This window comes from Equus przewalskii, chromosome 3 (genome assembly GCF_037783145.1).
Source record: "Equus przewalskii isolate Varuska chromosome 3, EquPr2, whole genome shotgun sequence".
NCBI classification, from domain to species: Eukaryota; Metazoa; Chordata; class Mammalia; order Perissodactyla; family Equidae; genus Equus; species Equus przewalskii.
Window position 1 is genome coordinate 20,956,784 of NC_091833.1, and position 14,305 is coordinate 20,971,088.

A 14,305-nucleotide genomic window follows, 5' to 3' on the forward strand; every position below is an offset into this window, starting at 1 on the left:
GCTTCTCTCCAGAGAAGCCTCTGTCCCGTTTGGCTCTTGACATCTTGCCCTAAGTCACTCTCCTCTCAATTATATTTTGCTCCTCCGTTTGACTGTCTTGAAAATTTTAGAGTCATATATCGAGAAACAGGATAACAGAACTCTCTAGACAACATGTCTCCAGAGCTAAGAGCCCTGAGTTCAAATCCCCCCCATCACTGAATAACTGTGTTGACATGAGCGAGAGATTTAACCTCTTTGTGACTGACATGTTTCCCCATCTGTACTTTGGAGTTGATCGTTGTAATGTTGCAGCATCACCTTCTTCGGGCTGTTGTGAGGATGAAATGAGTTAATATATGCAAGTGTGCAGGACCCTGCCTGGCATATAGTGAGGGCCCTGGGGCTGGGATTGTTGATTCGTCTGTGTTGTTGGGAATCGAAGTATTCAAAACAAAGACAACTCTCTGACTTTCTGGATAGACATTTTCTTCAGGTACTTATGTTTGCATGAAGAGAATATTATCTCTTTGACAAGATATTTCTGTTTAACAGTGTCATAACCAGAAGGTGGAGCTTGGTGCCCATCCTCTTGACTGTGGACTGGACTTAGTGACTCACTTTTAATGAACAAAGTGTGGAAAGGGAAAAAGAGTAACTAGCCAGTGGAGGAGGCTGGCAGGCACTGCCTTCACTAAGTGATGAAGGTTAACATGACCAGTGATGATTCCTGTTGATGTCATGCCCCCCGAATAGGATGAGGTGGGAAGGGTAGTTTCCCAAAACCCATAACCTCAAGTCTCTGTGAGAATACGTCAGACAACCCTGAATCGAAGGATGCTCTACAAAACCTGACCAGCACTCTTCGAAAGTGTCACGGTCAAGAAGGACGGAGGAGCTGTCACCGTTGGAAGAGACCCAACAGCTAAATGTGGTGTGGGATCCTGGTTTGGATCCTGGAACAGAAAAAGAACATGGGTGGGAAATCAGGTGAAGTCTGAATGAAGTGTGTCCTTTAGTAGTAGTGTTGGACCAGCGTCAGTTTCTCGGTTTTGACGGCTGTCCCCAGTGTGGAGATGTAAGGTGTTGACAGCAGGGGAAGCTAAGAGAAGGGCACGTGGGAACTCTCTACTATCTTTGCTGCTTCCCGCATTGAAAATTATTTCAAACTAAAACGTTTAAAAACCAAACAAAAGGAACTAAAAACCCCACAGTATGTGCCTGTTTGAAAAATGTTTCATCACTTTAGAAGAAGATAAAGTAAAAATTGGAAGCTCCACCCCTGCCTCCTGCTCTCTGTGGTCACTCCTCTCGAGGAGTGAGACTATTAGCAGCTGGCGTTTCTTCCAGATCTTCTTCTAAGTGCATGTAAACTTTTTTATTAAAAATCTTAAAAAGCCTTTTTTACTCCCATTCTGATGATATGCCTTAGACGTTGCAAACCTTTTTATTTTAGTACAACTATTTTCCAAATAAATTCCTTCTTGGGCATAGTTTGGCTCTTGCATGAGACTTACTGAACGTGGTGTTTGTTGAGCCAGCACCTAATTTTATTTTCCACTCAGACTTCTAACCCATCCAGGCCCCATTTAGATCGTCTCTGCCCTTGCCAGTCTTTCTAAAGCCTCCCAAATTAGCATCATCTGAGAATTTAATTAACTTGCTGTTTACTAACCCTCTCCTTTCAAGATAATTAATGAGGATGTGAAGTGACACTGGGCCCGACACTGCTCCCAGTGGCACCTGAGCAGCACCTCCCTGAGCGGCTCTGCGGGGTTGCCATCTCCCCCTCTTTTACCTTCCGCTGGCACCCGGGCTGCGTGGCCACTCGAGGTGCGGATACCCATGGCAAATGTTTGCTTAAAATCAGTCTTTCCTGCCTCACCTTTTACCCACTTGTTTTCTGCTTTGTTAATTAAAAAGCCTCATTTTACTTAGAATGGAATGCTTATTTTTTGTGTTATTCCCTAGACAGAGTCTCCATTACTGGGCTTGAAATTAAACCAGCCAGAAGAGTCAGGTGCTTCAGTTCCCTTCTGTTCCTGTAAAAGTGGCCGCACAGCATCTCCTGCCTTTTCATCCTCCCCCTACCACTACTTTCTACTTAACCCAGGAAACTCGAGGTTATCGTTGACCTAGAATTCCGTGCTGTCTACTAGAACTTTCTGCAGTGATGGCGCTGTTCTGTATCTGCACTGTCCAACACGGTAGACACTAGTCACACGTGGCTATTGATCACTTGAGATGTGGCTAGTGTGACTGAGGAAATGAGCTTTTAATTTTATTTAATTTAAGTTAATTTAAATTTAAATGGTCACATGTAGCTCCTGGCTGCCATGTTGGATAACCACTACTAGTAATCTTTATCTGCCTGGGGTTATCTGTGGCAGGTCTGAAACCCCCAGCACTTTCCATACCCTCCCCAGCAGCTTTCTTCTCTAGCAGAGAAAGTAAACTGTTTTCACCATCGCATCCGGCAAACCATAATTAGGAAGGTAAGTTTTCCGAAGGAAAAAGATGTTACTTTCCAAATCCAAATGTAAATGACTTGGATTATCCGTGTCACTGAGCACTTCATTCATGCAGATAATTGAGAATTGACAGTGTCCTTTTCCCTCAATTACTTCCTGATAGTTCCATGTGTTACAATGGGAGAAACATGGAGCTGTTTTTAAATAGCTATGTTAATGTCCTCATTAATTTTACCTTTTTCTACCAATTAACAAATATTAACTCCTGTGGCAGAATTAAGTTGGCTTCCTTTATGAAGCCACATTCGTCCTGAACTCCCTGATCGCCTGAGCCCAGTATAGCTCAGCTTTTTGCCTTCTGTTTTTCTGTGTGCAACTCGAACAGAGGCGCTGCTTTTCAGGAGGATCTCTGTCCTAGGGTATTCACAGTGTAGCATGTCGTGGCCTGACCAGTGCCGAACCAGGACTAGAAGACTTGGGGTCCCTTCCGTGGGCCCCACTCACAAGCCACATTCTCTTTTATACATGGCACAACCCAGGGGTGACAAACCCCGGTGCCTGCAGGGACCATTCTGGTTCCATAAATGGATGCTAGTGCTGGGCTGCTGAGCACCTGCTCCATCTTATCTAGATAATTGTTGACTTGAGAGAATGTGGAACAGGTACAGCTAGATATTCCTCTTTAAAAAAAAAAAATTAAAGTCAGAAAAATCTCAGTTGCATGGGGAATGCACAGATTTTAAAGTGCTAATGATTAATTCAGAAGTTTTTAAAACTCCAAGACTTCTACACTCATACCCGCAGGCTCCCCCTTGCTTCCAGTTTGCCTTCTCTGACTTGACTCTCTCCGCAGTCCACTAGACAGCCAAGAAACGCCTCTGCCTCCCCTTAATTTCACAAGGTTGTTGTGAGAAGCAGTTGAACTAATCAAGGGCCAAATCCTTTGAATCTATGCAGGGCTAGATACATGTAGGTGGTGTTATTGAGAGAACGTTGAAATATTTTATTTTCCTAAATCCAGACTTCTGACTCCTCATTGTTGGATGTCAAGGTCACTGCTAACATTCTCCTTTTCAGAAAGAGCATGAGTGTGTAGGAAGATACACAGAGATAATAGTGACCTAATTTTTCACCTTTTCATTTTGCTCCCTGGCTATTTAGACCTGGATTATTTTCAGCTATTCAAGGACATTGAAGAAGCCTACTTTTCTGTTAGTAATTTCACCATTAGGTTAGTTAAAAGTTGAATCAGTTACAGGTATTGTTTAGTTCTGAATAAATGTATAACCTTAACTCTTACTCATGTGGCGTTATTCATCGTGGTTATAGAATGAGATGCAGAACTCAAGAACAAGTGCTGTGGACTGGAGAGCGCACTTACACGCAAGTTCTTACGTTCGAAAGCATGAAAACAAGGGATGGAGCTTAATTGTTCTGGAGTCATTTCATGATTCAGAGTTAAATGGTACTTGAATTACTGTTGACCTTCAGTTTGAAATCAGGTTATTTTTGTATCAGGTTTGCAAGCCTGGCTCTTATTGAGTTTTGACAAATTGGAGGAAACTTATTTTGCTTAGCCAACAGTGTGTGTGTTCTCCCTTCTTCATTGATATTCTGAATGATTGGGTAAATTTTTCACGGTTTTGCATCAGGGGTTAGCACGTCAGTGCCAGAATGGGGGATTCAGCCAGTCTCTTGTTTTATAAATAAAGTTTTATTAGAACAGAGCCATGCCTGTTCTTTAACATATTGCCCACCACTGCTTTTTTATTATGATGGCAGAATTGAGCAGTTGCGACAGAGACCATATGGCCCTCGAAGCTTAAAATATTTACTGTCCAAATATTTAAAGAAAAAGTTGGTGAAATGCTGGTAAGATGATAGAAACATGTCTTTTAAGAGATTGTATTTTTATGAATTCTGGGGAAAGGGACTAAGAAATCATTCCATCTAAACCATCCTTAAAAATGCATGTGTTGTCAGCTCACTTGGCTCTGGTTTATTTCTGTGATCTTAAGAATTTGCTTATTATATGTTGAATGCAATGACCCTGGTTTCATGGTAGCTAAACCTGCATCAGCTTCTTGCTAATGTACCGCTAGTCATTTTATTCAGTAGACTGAGTAGCTTTCAACGTTTCTATGGGAAGGACACTGCTCATTAGTGGATGTGTTCAGCCTTCAGTTGTAGCTAAAATCTGAATGCTTTCTCAACCTGAAACAGTGGGTATTATTCTAAATGTTAAGTAACATAGCTCTCTACAAAGACAAAGTGCTTCCCAGTCGTTATTAGCTGTGCGCCATCGTCATTCCTCATGATAATGCCATGAAGTAGGTTCTTCGTATTGCCATCCAGATTTTATCACTGAAGCGGGAAGGAAGGGTGACTTGCTGAAGGTCACATAATAACAAAGCCCACTGGCAATTTGTGTCATCTCATGAGTCATGTTGGCGCTGGGGAATGCAGCTGGCACCAGCGGGACTCACCCCCAGAGGCAAGCCAGTCCTCCTAACAGGTTCTTCCCCGGCAAAACCCGATGATTTCATTAGCGAGGTAAGTGAACGGGAGATCAAGTAATTAATTCGTCTTTGTGTGGACCTAGGACCCAAGTGAAATCGGATGATCTGAAGGCTTTCTGAGTCTTCAGGTGCCCCTTCCAGCTGATTCTCATCACCTAACAATATTTTCCTTTTAATTTTGCTTGACCGTTTCTGAAGTCCATTCGCATTGATTTACTTGCTGGAGCCGCACAGCCCCTCAATGCTTGGTGGCGTTACTACTCATCTGACAATTGAGGAGAGAGCTTAGTGTCAGAGCCCCCTCTCCTCTGCATGGCTCCTAACTCCCATGCCTGTGTTCGCGCTGTGAGGGACCTGACTCCTGTGTGTCCAGTGGAGGGCACGTGGTCCCTGCCTTCAGGAACCTTCCAGTCTCGTTGGGGAATATGCCACATCCATAAAGCTGATAATCAGTGCTCGAGGTGTCAGTGGGAAAAGATGTGCCGAGAGATTGAGACTTGGAGTTCAGAAGACAAAGAATCCCTGTAGACAGAAACAGAGTTGGAGATGAGATGCTTAGAAAGGGAGCAGAATTTGGCTGAGCTGGAATGGAAGTATGCATGCGAAGGAATGGCAGGAGCCAATACTGCCTGCACGTGCGTGTGCGCACGCACACGACCCCTGAGGGACCGAGAGGCAGCAGAGCTAGGTGGAGACAGGGTGGTCCAGGGGAGTGTAGTGGGTGATAAGATACTGTAGTGAAGGATCTTTCTCATGGTGCAGAGAATGGTGAAAAGAACGCTCAGAGAAGATTAATGATATCTCTCATTGTTGTGCGAGGAAATAAGAAGCAGGAACGTGGATAGACGAATGGGGAATGAATGAATCCAAAGCTGGAAGAAAGATCACTATAAAAATAAAGGTGTTACCAGAAATTGGTACTGGCTGTTGATTCCTCTGGCCTTATGTTATTATAGAGTAATCTGGAAACGTCATTGAAATTTGTATTTTAAGACTTAAGCCTTTAAAATACCCAATTAGAAAGTATCTATAGTCTATATTAATACTTGCAGAGCAGGTGACTGGATTTGAGACTCCAAAAAGCTGCCACCTACAAATTGGTGTAGTGGTGAGCATTTGGCTGAATGTTAATACTGTGGCCCCAGGAAGAAACCACAGGCAGGTTTGTGTCCGTATGTCACCATGAAACATAGTATGTTACATGTGTGCATACTACGTTGCTTACATACAGAACATACATCACCGTGACTTGGTACCTCCTGACATGCAGAGCGTGTGCTGCAGCATCCTACTGCTCCGGAGCTGGTAGTGTCTCTTAGCAATCCTCTCTCTAGTCTTACCTTTTCCTAAACTCCTTTAAACCCCCCTAAACTCCACTGTTTTGCTCAAAGAAATTTTCCCGGTCACCAATTTTTAGATGCAGTGTTCTGCAACTTGGATTTCACTGACGAAAATCCCTTGGTTCTCCAGCAGGTTTTGTAATGAAATTATGCCTCTAGCAGATCTACTACTGTGGGTCAAAGTAGGTCCTTCTACCTACTGTGGGTCCTTCCCATCTCCTCTCCAGTTCTTGGGCCTACTGGAACAGAATCAACTGCTGGATATAAGGAGAGGATGCTTTGGTCAATGTGGACTGGATGATGAAAACCTCCTTGTATTTTACCATTTAAAAATAAATTTAAAAAAAAAATCTCACTGACTCGCCTTGCAGCCACATTCCTTGGGAGCTTGAGAACAGAAACAGGAAGCGGCATCTTTGGACCAAGTTGATTGGAAATCCCTGGGGAGGGTCTCCTGTAAGCAGGGCTGCCAGCCAGTTGGACGGCTGGGGCACCCCAAGTTTGGGCATAAACTAGAAGGGGAGAGAGGCACGTCTGAGCATTCAGCTTCTGAGCTCATGCGACGAATGGCCCCTTCCTCCCAGGTCCCAGAATTTGGAAAGTGGTGAATGTGAAGGGTGTAACCAGTTCCCTAGGGTCTGGAAAGCAGCAGTTCTCAGCAGCAGTCAGTCATACAGGAGCACAGGAAATTCAGGAAGAAAATGAAGATGTATGTAAAAAAAAAAAAAAACCAAAACAACCTCATCCCAACTCTAAAACCTGGAAACAGTCAAGTGCTGAGCCTTGTGTTCCAGGAATGCCCAATCGGCCACCTCCCTTCCGATAGCCGAGCACTGTCACACCATCCCAAAGGCTCTTGCAGACGTGTTATGTTTAGAGCTGAGAGACGTACTGAGTTGTTTTCATCTCTCAGTGTGCGGTGGACACTGCCACCTCACCTTTGGAATTCTGACACCTCCAGTTACTGGTCCTTGAGAGGCATCTGTGCAGTATGCTCTGTCCCTGTAATCTTCTAGATTTTCTAGATGTTTCTCAGTATTTCCAAGTCTTGCTGTTATTAGCCACTTTAAAGGTAAAAGAACTCTTGTAAAAGCATAGCCATATTAAATCTATGTAAATATAGCTAGATGTGTAGATGAAATGGAAGAACGGAATGATGGTGACCAGCTAAGTTGTCCTCTGACTGGGGGACATTTTGGCTGATTTGGAGGAGGGAAGGAGAAGCACCTTTGTGATCCATATATTAAAAAGATTAAGTCACTAAGTACAACCATGTATCATAATTATCTCCTGCCATAAAATCTCATTTAAGCAAGCAGTAAATATTAGCAAACATATTTATTCTCTCAGTCCCAATCTCCTGTCTTGGTCATCAACGAATGTAGGGCCCATGTGGAAGCCAAGCGAAGGCTATGCACCAAAGAATGATTTGTGGTGGGCACAGATGGGGATCACCTCGTGCTATGGGACCCGAGAGGCGAGGAGACAGAGTTCTAGCTCGGGTGATGGGGAAGGACCTCCAGGTGGAGGTGTCATCCACCTGCCCTGGGAGTTGTACAGCGTTTCAGGAGGTGGAGCAGGTGTTCGAGAAGGTTTTGAAGTAGAAAAGGCCACCAAAGTCAGACAGATTAGAGTTGGTGGGTAAGGTGGGAACTGTCAGGAGTCTGATTTTGTGTGGAGTGTGGAATGGAGTAGATGATGGGATCTGAGATGGAGGAGGGGAATTTGTACTAGATGAGATAGGTCTTGAACAACAAGCTAAAGATTAAGAGTAACAATGGAGCGTTAGAGGATTTTCCTCATTTGTTCAGACTCCAGCCAACAATTTTTAAGTACCTGCTATGGATCAGGAGCTGTGCTGAGTACTGAGGTAGAAAAATACAGCTTGTGAGATGCTGTTCCTGACGTGGTGGAGGAGCAAGGAGTGGTTTGTGATGTAAATACAGCATGAAAGCTGCCACCAGTGGACTGCGGCGCAGAAAGGAGGGAGAAACAGAGCCTGAGAGCTGGGGAAGCCTTCAGAGAAGGAGTGGCCTGTGAGCTGGGCTTCTGCACAAAGGAGGGATCTGATCTCTCTAGTTTTATATTTGTTTTCATTTATTCTGCTCATCCCCATACCTTTAAAAAGACCTAGTTATTCTCATTTTACTTAAGCCACAATATGAGACTGTTAACTCATTTGAAATTCAGTAGTGTGCCCCACTCCATGATCTTTTCCAACTAATAAAGTGAAGTTTTCAATACGGGACTGATTCCTTTGGTTTTATTATTCCCAGGGGCCTTGCTTTCTAGAGCAGGTGGGTGGTGGGCTCTGATCCAAACTTCAGTGAAAATACAGGTTTCTAGATATATCTTGAGCACTGAACTGTTTCTGATCCAGAAAGAACCAACTTGCCAACTCTCTGCAACTTACCAGAAGGTTGTCGCTACCAGAAGGCACCTTGCCTAAATCATCTTCTTAAGACAGTCATCAAGTGGGCTTGCATCAGAATCATGTGGACAGCTTGTTAAAACCCAGATTGCTGGGCCCTCCTCTCAGAGGTCTGGCTGGAGTCTGGAGGGGCTCCTAGGGAGTGCTGAGGCTGTTAGTCCAGGGGCCACACTTTGAGAACGTCTGCTCCAAGCCATGCAGCCACTGGGAAAAGGAACTGCTATTTTCTTGGTGAGACCTTCCTTGAGCGTGGCTCTTTCTCATAAGACTTCCACAATGGGCGCTCTTCCAAACCTATCAGCAGGAACAAATGTGAAGATGCACAGTGGCCTCTGAGGGAGGACAGGTGGCTCAGCAGACTCCTCCAATGCCTGTGTGACTTGCAGAGGTGCTAGGTGGTATGAAATGGGGTTCTAGACTTGTGACTTGCCACCTCCTCATCTGTGAGGGAGGAACCATTCTCAAGACCAAGACTTGACCTCAGAAATGGACATCAGCCATGAGGAGTAGCATTTTTGTTCTTGTCCATCTTCAGTCCCTGGGCCCCCAGTGTGGCTGTCAGACTTCAAGATTCAGTCTTGTCTTCATTCTCTCTTGCTGGTTGGTGCCAGGAGCCTTCTGTGAAAGGACCCCACTTGTGATCTGGAAATGGTGTGAAGGAGATGAGGGTGCTCATATTTGGTGACAGCCCCAGGGAGGCCAGCAGACGCCCAGAGATCCTCCAGCCCAATGGATGCTCCCAGTCTTTGAGCTCATGCCATTGGAATGATTAATTGATATCCTCCACTCTGCTAGACAATTAAGGAAAGCAAGAGAAGGAGGGAAAAGTCTTCAGTTAGACTTAATTTGGCACCATATTGTTTTCTGTTAATCTATTTTGTTTTCTGTCCGTCTGTCCCAAGGGACAGGTGCCTTGCTGCTTGCTGAAGCATGCATAACTAATGTCCTCATTAAAGGCTGATCTGTTTATCAGGGCCATGCGAGGAAGCCAGCCTGCCAAACCTAGGCGCAAGCTGGGGGCTGTTCCCTCCCTCTGGGCCTTAGCCCCACCTCATTAAGCTGGTCCGGGCTATTGATTGGGAGCCTGTGTTTGGAAGAGTCTTACTTACTCCATGCATTATCTTGACAGATTGATCAGACCTGATTGAGAACCTCTTAAAGGAACGAACAGCTGTAATGGGAAAGTTGGACTCTGTCATCCGTTAGGATGATTCTGGGAGCAAGAAGAACAAGGCTGACATCTTGGAGCAATTGTATTTACAATTAACATGGCTGAAAACGATTGCCTCTATTGATCCCCCCTTCCTGCAATTACAGCCCCATTGTTTACATTCCAGCACTTCAGTTATAAAAAGGAAATTCAATAATTATTGCATTATTTAAAGTTAAAGTGCCACAGAGTTTGCTGGCTACGCTCGCTGGTTGATTTAACGTTCAGGAAAATCCATGCTGGGCTCTCCATCTTGAGGCCGAACAGTATCGGCTTTTAATGAGACTTAAAAAGGGGGGGAAGGAGAGCAAAACCCAGCACATAGGGTGTTTGTCTGGGTTATTTATGGGGGGAACCCGAAAGCAGGGCAGAGAAACTAGCCGTGTCATCGTTCGCAAGACTGTCTCTCCTCTCACCACGTGGCCGTCCGCTCTCCAGCCAGCCGTCGCCTGGCGTCTCAACTCAGACTCAGCTGTACGTCCTCAAAGAAGCATTTTTCTGTTTTCCCTCTGTTGGTCCCTTGTTACCCTCTCACAAGTGTAACTGTCTCCTTCAACCTTCAACAAAATCCATGGAGTTTAAGGAGAAAGGGTGGAATGTCTGTAGCAGCCAGGATGAGCGACATGGAAGGCGTTTCCTTAGAGGAAATTTTTCTCCCCTGCCTCATCACTTGCCCATTTTCTCTTTCAAGGGAAAAGCGCAATAAAAATTAAGCACTTTTTATGAGGAAGCAGTCAGCCCTCTGCATGCTCAATGCCCCCTGTCCACCTCACGCCGGCAGCCCGTGTCTTCTTTCATAATGAAGGTGATGAGGGTATTTGTCAGCAACTTGTGGGAGCTCACGAGAAGCCTCTGGGTTTGAGCGCCAAATTCACGCTCTCAGCAGCAGCAACCAGAAAGTTCAAGAGCATGGGAGGAATTTTAAAGACCACTTTATTTTTCTTGTAGTTGGTTGAAATTCTTCTGTGGGCTCTGTTCCAGCCAGACATCTGGACAGGTGTGCTGTGCAGGATGCAGAGCTCGTGAGGAAAAAGTGATGCCTCATGCCTCGCCATCAAGAGTCATGCTTTCAGCAACAGCCCCAGGAAATTTTAGACTGCAGGTGCGAAAGGGGAGAGGAAGATGAATAGAGCCAATTCCGACTTTTATGAAGTATCTGGAGCAGGCCGGTAGCAGGCAGCTGCTTCCGCGTGACTTTTTCATTAAAGAGGTGACTTTGTGTGCAGGGGCAATTGCATGATTTATTTAGTGTAGTTTGTTAGAATCTGAAATACTCTTTGGGAAAAGGTGGTGCAGAGATTTTGGGCCTTGGAAATTTTCCTTCTTATAGGAGAATATCTTCATGTATTCTGACTTGGGCCAGCCCTGGTGGACATTTTCACTGCGCTTGGGCCCAGGTTCGTTTCCCAGTTGGGGAACCACAGCACCCATCTATTGCCTGTTGTCATACTGTGGTGGCTGTGAGTTGCTGTGATGCTGAAAGTTGTGCCACCAGTGTTTCAAATACCAGCAGGGTCACCCATGATGGATGGATTTCAGTGCAGCTTCCCGACTAAGACTAGGAAGAAGGACCAGGCGACACACTTCTGAAAAAAGTGGCCGTGAAAGCCCTGTGAACAGCAGTGAAACATTGTTTGGTACAGCTCTGGAAGTTGAGGGGGTGGTGCAAAAAAGACTGGGCAGGGTTCTGCTCTGCTGTACGCTTGGTTGCTAGGAGTTGGAATAGACTTGACGGCACTAAAAAGTTCTGACTTGGGTCTCTGTTCCGTGGCAGTTGCTATCCAAGCCAGAGCAGCAGTTCTCAGAGTGTGATGCAGACCAGCAGTATCACGCCACCTGGGAGATTGTTAGAAATGCACATTCTCGGGCACCACCCCAGACCAGGTGAATCATAAACCCTTGAGGCGGGCCCGACAATCTGTGGTGAAACAAGCCCCCCAGGTGCTTCTGATGCACGCTCAAGTTAGAGAACCACTGAGCTAGAACACCATTTGCTTCATTAACAGCCAAGCCCATGGTGTTGTACCTGCCAATCACAAGTGAGGAAGCAAAATCTGGGCTCAAGCTAGAATGACGATTTGGGTGGTTCTTCACATCTGTCAAAGAATTTTCACATTTGTTTTCTCATGTGGCTTTTAAAATTGCCTCTAAGGAAGACAGGGCATGTATAAACATATGCATTTTACAGATGAAGTAACACACCTGTTTTGCCCACCAGGCAAGTATTTTTTCTGCTGTGTTGACTGTCATGGGATTGGAGATACAAATAAGCAAATCATTCAGAGTGGATTTGGGGGAATCAAGGAGGTGTCTATCAATTATTTCAGCTGGGTTCTGCTTCCCTTCCTGGTCTTCATCTGGGATGTTGGGAGACCTGATAAAGAACATGGTCCTTGATTTTTATTATATCGGCACCCTTGTGGGCAAAGAGATCCAGTAGACAGAATCAGTTTTGTGGCAAGGACATGGGTTTGGGGTGTGGACTCCCGTGCACCAGAGGCATGCCTCTGAGCAAGTGACTTAAAATAAAAGTTAAACACCTCTTTTAAGGAAGAAGTCAGCCCTGTGCATGCTCAGTATTCCCTCCATGTCATAATTTCTGTACATCACGGTTTCTTTACTGTCACCCAGGGATTCCTCTTTGAGGTGGGGGGAGGTGTGCTGGGAGGGGGACAGGAGAGGTTGGTTGTAAGGAGGGAATTGTCAAATAGGTAAATTCAGCAGACGTTCATTTCCATGCCTAATCCCAAAGCTTCACTAATTTGAAAAATGGAGATAGAAAAATAATAGCCTTATTTATTGTAAAGGCTTTCCATGCATCAGACACTGTATTAAGCACTTTATTTGAATTATCTCATTGAATCCTCCCAGTGGAGCTATGAGGAGATTCTGTTATCGTCCCAATATTGCAGATGGGGAAACTGAGGGCCAATGGTGTATACATAACTTGCCCAAGGTAGCACAGAGTGAGAGTTTTCCACTGGGCTGTCTTAATCCAGAGTGTACCTTAAACCACCATTACTGGCAACAGTTGACATGGAGTTGACTGAGGACAAGCTAGAGTAGCATGTATATGGCGGCCTTTGTTTTTGTATGCGGGCTTAAATCTGAGAGCTAGAAAGTAGCACATCTTAATGAATGAAGAAAGTTACTGTTACCAGTACACTGTCCCAGTGAAGGGGTAATTTCCAGGTCCTAGGAGCTTTAGGTAGTTGTGGAGGGTGGTCAGTTTCATGTTAGCTTTGTGGGACCCACTTTCTTGTTTCACCCACCCACTTACCTCCCTTGGCTTCCGAGCTGTGTCTGTAGATGCTCATTCAACCATTGTGAAAACTGACCTGCAGTTTTCTTGTGACCTCATGCTCTGATGGGCCCCCTTCCTTAGGGAGGACCCCTAAATACCTGATAAGCTTCCTCTTCTTTGTAAAGTTTTCCTAACAGAGGGAAATGAAATCTGTTATGTGAAGGCATCAACATTCCACAAGAGTCCATATTTGGATTTTTCTAGAAAAGATTCAAAGCCAAGGCAGATACAACTTAGAGATAGTTACAGATTTATGCTATTACCTTTCCTTCTAGAATTTACTATCCTTCTCTCAAAGGAACATTCATATTGAGACTTTTAAATTGGAAAATGTCATTCATTTAAGGGAAAAGACGCAGGGATGGGAAGTCTCGACTTCAGCCTTGGAGCTGGGATACAATCATGGCTTGTTCCAGGGCATGAGGATTCTGGCCTAGAAACCAGAAAATAGGTCAGAGCAACGCAAATGGATTGATCTAAGGGAACGTTTTTACTTCCTTTCACTTTCTCTTGTAAATCACCGTTGGGGCTTCTATCTTACGATGTCTGCAGGGCTCCTACGGTGAAATAGGACTGAATTAGCATGTGCCAAGGATGAGGGCATGAGTGGGTGAAAAGCCAATATTAAACAGAAAATACATATATATTTAGGTTGACCTTCCGGAAGCCTTCCTAAGAATGTGACATTAAATTTGGAACTATAACACAACCTCTGATTTAAAAACTTAAAACTGTGTAACACAACCCCTGATTAAAAAATTTACTGCTCCCGTTCCTGGTTGCATTACACCTGAAACAGTTTCTTTTAGGCATTCAAAGTGAATACCTGGGTCTGGGGAGTATTGTGTTCCAGAACACCCCTGTGGTCTGTACAGCTGTGGACCTGGCATCAGGCCCCAGGTTCCAGTTCTGTTTCTTCCACTCTCTGAGACCTTTGGGGGAGTCACATGACCTCTCTGACCCTTGGGTTCCTCCAAGGCCAGGAGCGAAATGCTACCCACCTCGGGGCTGTAATGAGAAGATTAGAAGTCTGTAGGTGCTTCCACAGCTC

General features: G+C 44.9%; 1 protein-coding gene across 4 annotated transcripts in view; it reads left to right on the forward strand.

The window, feature by feature from the left end:
* The window catches only part of ZFHX3 (zinc finger homeobox 3), a 1,295,574-nt gene that overhangs the window by 1,177,228 nt on the left and 104,041 nt on the right, over positions 1-14,305 (forward strand). The gene's annotated exons all lie outside the window — the stretch shown is intronic.